The following is a 5,342-nucleotide window of genomic DNA, read 5'->3' as shown; positions in this document are numbered from 1 at the left end:
CATAAGGACACCACAGGAGATGACTTGGGGATGGTGGAGAGCCTGGCTGGGGTTGAGTTGGACGTTTGGGTGAGATGCCATGGAAGATGCATTAGACCAATGTCCTCATGGGTAGAGTCAGGAAAAAGTGCTTTCTTCTTGACATTTTGATAGAGGGAGGAAGTGTGAATTTTTCCTAATGGAAATCCCCATGTAATTAGTTGAATATTCAAGGTAGGTTTCAAACTCTATTATTTCGTGAGTTTGGAGGAGAAAACTAGTACTTACTATTCAGCTTACTGGGTGTTAACTATCGTACTGTGCACTGGTTAGTTTATAAAATATCACCACATATCTCTCAGTTTCATCAGATTTTAAGTATACCCATGTAAGGTATTCAATGTCAACATTCAAACAAAAAGTAGAGAATGAAAACCTCTTTCATTTCTCTGCCCATTAGGCATTGTGCTGAATTGAATATCTGTTAAGGAGATACACATTTCTATGTTTTTGAAACAAAAATGTTATATATTAATGTACTTATACTTTTGGAAAGTCAAAATAAGAGAACTCTTCTCAGTTCTCTGAGGACTTTAGACTTATTTGATAAACCTCTGTACAGTAAGGCTCATCATTTTTTTTACAAAGAGTATTCATGGCTTTTGTAATTGCAAAGTCATGAGACCAAGTAGAGAAAGATTGGAAGTAGTCCAAATTTATTTCTTTCAGGGGAGGATTCAGCCCATCCTCTCACTCCTTCCAGAAATGCTTTCTTCTGGGTTGTGTGTGTAGCTCTATGGTACAGCCCTTTCCCAGTGTGAAAGGCCCTGGGGTGGAGTCCCTGGTTCTGCAGAAATGAGCAAAGCAGCACAACAGCAAACAGGGCTGGAGTTACAGCTCAGTGGTAGAACACTTGCCTAGCTTGTGTGAGGTACTGGGTTTAAATCTCAGAACCACATTTTAATAAATAAATAAAATGAAGGCTAATTGACAAACAAATAAATAAATAAAAACCAACAGCAAATATTTTCTGGAATGCTGTTGCACAGTAGGTAATTGAATATTAATAACAGTTAGATATAGTATATTTCATCAAGCTGGAAGAAAAGAGCCCACACATTTTCACCATGTACAAAGGGGAAATGTTTAAGGAGACAGGTGTCTTAATCTGATTTAAACATTGTACCTTATTTAGTGTCTCAAAACATCACATGGTACTCTATAAATACATACAATTTTTACATTTTATATATCAGTTAGTTACCAATTTAAAATATTTTGCATATTCTCTGAAGTTTTACAAACAAAAAAATGGATAAAAAGTTAGCTATGAATCTAATCAATAATTTCTGAGAATTCTAGGCATTCTCATTTTTATTACATATTCTATAGGCTCAGTAATATTTCTGCATTTTTCTGGGGTTTTGGTATTCTTTTTAATATATCTGGCACACTATGAAATGATAATAAAATTCAAGGTTGCTCTTCAGCAGACATACAAGACAGGTTTTGGAACCTGTGTTTCTATGATAAGATGTTAGAATGACAGTTAGTCCCTGTCCCTGCATCAAATCTCTTGTGATACACTGCCCAACCCCCATATATCTACTTTTTCTGAATTAATGGATTTTTTATTGTCTTATTATTTGTTGTCTGCTTCTCTTCATCAGAATGACACCCACAAGGCAGGTGATTATGTTTCTTGTTTATTGATGTGTCATAAGCTACTGAGAAGCAGTGGTTGGCAAATAGTGGGTACAGAATAAATGCATATGTGAGTGAATGAAAAACTACCTACAACTCTAAAATGTGGATCTAGTGAATAAAGATAAGGAATTCTACCAGGTGACCTGCAAGTAAGAGAGATTGTGTAAGAAAAGCATCATGAGGCACAGGCCACATATTGACTCTGAGGATGCTTCAGAAATATTATTGGATTACTCCTTCATTCAGTCATGCATGGAAAATTAACTTTTATTGAGTGTATAGAGTATGTTACTTGGAGCTGGAAAACCAGGACAGCTTCCCCTGAAGGATAGGAGATTTTCTACCTCAGGGCCAAGTGTTCTGGGATAAAGGCCAAGGGAAGGTGTGAATTCCCATCTATGCTACTCATTTTCTTCGCTCTGAATGTAGATTTAAATGAGGAAATACATGGAAATAAAATCCCTTTTTCTTAAAAATTCAGTGGTTACCAAAGCAGCAGATTTCTGGGGTCACCAATAAACAAACAACGTGAGTTCAGGGATGAAGCAGCCACATTTGTCACCGGAATCAGTTCCCTCACTCCCAGGGCAGGTGGCTGCAGACACCCCAGGCCCCACCCTGTGGCAACTAAAGCTGCAGGAAGCCTTCCTGCCAACGGCACCTTCCCATTGGATGATATGTTGACAAAGGGTACACCAAGACTCTCCTGGGATCTAGATGGACAACACTCCTGGACCAGGTAAATTCTGGATGTGTCTGCATTACCTGCTGGGCCCTGGCCAGGCACCCTCAGCTAGTGGGAGATCAGAAACAAAGTTACAGGTACCTGCCAGGGATAAGAATGCAAGCCAGGGAAACTGGGACTCTCATTGCTGCAAAGCAGATTTCCCTGACATCTACCTGCATATTGCTGTTTCACCCTAGCGGTGACCAATACTGACCTAAGGTGAAAGAGTTTGTTATTGTCTGGTTGTGCAACAAAGGAAGGAGAAGCAGAGGCCTGACCTTGTGTCTCCTATTATTTTTTCTTTTTAAAAAATTCTCTTGTGCTGCTGGGGATGAAATACGGAGGCCTCACACATGCCAGGCAAGTGCTATGCCCCTGAGCTCCACCCTGGTGCCATCTTCTCTTTCTTGAGTTGTCAGCAGCTGTGTTGGTTCTTTTCCATTGCATCCAGAAACTGGCCTCCCCTCCATGCCTCCATTGGTCTGGCCTCCGTGGTCAAGCTGTGGTCTCTCCTGGCTGCTGGAATAACCCCAGGTGGGCTCCTGGCTTCTCCCACCTGTAGACTCCTGAATGTAGGAAAAGCCCAGTAGAGGGTATACTTCCAATCCTTTCCTTTTTAAATTAAGCACTGCCTCTACTAAATTTTGAATCTGAAATGATCCAAGTGGGAAAGCTTTGGCCTTAGCCACAGGTCCTATTGGAAAGAGGTGGGACTTTTATGAGGGGTGGCCTGGTGGAGGGTTTCCTGTTAGGGGCCTGCTTTCAGGGGGCTGAGAAACCCTGGCCTATTAATTTCCCACTCTCTGCTTCCCAGCCACCATGAAGTGAGTCACTTGCCACCATGCACTCCCAGGGTGATATGTGGTTTCACCCCAGGCCCAAGAGGAACAGTGCAACCAACCATGGACTGAAGCCTTCAAACAGGAAGCCAGAATATACCTTTGTCTTTCTAACCTGATTACCCCAGATATTTGTCACAGTAATGAAAAGCAACACAAGTACAAAGCAGGGGAGGGGACCACAGTGAAAAAGGTGTAATTTAGTGAAAAATTTGGAGAAATACCCTAGAACCAAGTCAGGAATAGCACCTTGCCAGCATCTCACATGGCTGCATCCAAGCCCTAGTCCCTCCTCCCTCCAGAAGTACCAGCCCTATGGCCGACATGCTCAAAGGCTAAGACACCCCATGCACCACTTGGTATGTCTTGGTGCAGGCTTGGTTTGCAGGTTACCCACGATGTGTGTCTTTTCCTTGGACTCTCTTTGTTACAGTGGAAGGTCCTGTGACCCATGGAGGTTCTCACATCTGGATTCTGCTTATTCATATTTAGTACATAGTCCACACCTTCCTTTCTCTTTCCTCCATATCTCTTGCAAAATGGTAGCAGGATGTAGAGACCCATTCAGAGTGACCTGTGATGCTGAAAAAAGTTCTGAATATTAGAGTAGATATTGGGACCTGAGGAAAAGAACATTAGAAACAAGATCACAATGCTGATGTCCACCAATTGAAGATCACCAGGCTGTCACCTGTGGTCAGAGTCAGTTTACTTAGATTTCTGGTGGCTTCACAGCCACACAGAAGCATCTCAGAAAGAAGCATGAAGCAGTGTACCTTAGAGGATTATGGCTTCTATTCAAGGACCCCAAGATGTGAGTCAGGGCAGGGTCAAGAAATGATGTAGCTTGGGGATTGGACATCTTAATTATTGTTGTATCAGGGGTGGGAAGATTACTGCAGAGTCACAGTCTATGTTGGCAAAGAGGAAGATGTCACTCATATTAAGAAAAGGATGGACTCAGTGATTTTTGTGACCTCAGAGTCAGTCTCCAACTAGTTTTCTATATGACCACCATGTGGTCCTGCCTGAGGTTTTCATTCTATAAGCAGTGTGTGTTTTGACATAGGGAGAACATGGATGAGCCACCTATTGTCAGGAAGGTCATTTCCCTTTCTCAGTTCCTCTCATGGTCTAGATGAAAACAGCACTGATTTTATTTTATCATTGGCCATATTGCTGAAGGCCTTGAGTTTCAGTGAGAGGAGTTTATACCTAGTAAGGTATATGCTATTTAGATAGGAGGTGTCTCCCGAAAGCTCATATGTAAGACAATATGGAATTGTTCAGAGGTGAAATGATTATATCATGAAAGATGAAATCTAAGCAGTGGATTAATTAATTTGGTGGGTTAATAATTTGAAGGGGTTTATAGGTGACAATTATAGGTGAATAGGATATAAGCAGGTCATTGGGGGTGGTGTTTTGTTGTTGTTGTTGTTTATATTTTGTTCCTGGCCACTGAATTCTCTCCTGATGGCCATAATCTAGAAGCATTCCTCAATGTTCCACCACAATGTTCTGCCTCACCTGAGGTCCAGAGTGATGGAGTTCACCAGGCAAGCTTTTCCTCCTCTAGGGAGTTTCTTGGGTATTTTTGTAACAGTGATGGAAAGCCAACTCACAGAGTGGGTAAGAGAGCCAAAATGGGTGCTGAAATGCTCAGCTGAGCATCATGCTTGAGGGATCAGCATCCATCAGTTTTTGGGGAGACAGATGATCTGAGGCAGGTCTAGGAAGAGGAAGTTCCAGAGATGCACCTGAGGAGAGGAAATGACAAGGCTGCAGCCCAAGCAGGACACTGTCAGAGAAGGGAGCGAATGGGGAACCTGAAGTCTGCCTCTGGACCGTGCCCGCTCCTCTGTCTGCTGCATGATTTTTTTGTAGGCAAAATGGAAAGGTATATAGTAAGGTATATGCTATTTAGATAGGAGGTGTCTCCCGAAAGCTCATATGTAAGACAATATGGAATTGTTCAGAGGTGAAATGATTATATCATGATATAATGATATAATCCCAGTCACTTTGCCAGACACCTCTGGGATCCCTTTTGTGAGGGTTGCCCATTACTTTACTCTGGCTAATGGGGT

The sequence above is a fragment of the Callospermophilus lateralis genome (genome assembly GCF_048772815.1).
Source record: "Callospermophilus lateralis isolate mCalLat2 chromosome 14 unlocalized genomic scaffold, mCalLat2.hap1 SUPER_14_unloc_1, whole genome shotgun sequence".
Taxonomy (NCBI): Eukaryota; Metazoa; Chordata; class Mammalia; order Rodentia; family Sciuridae; genus Callospermophilus; species Callospermophilus lateralis.
The sequence above is the reverse complement of the archived record's forward strand: the minus strand, read 5'-3'. Positions refer to the sequence as shown.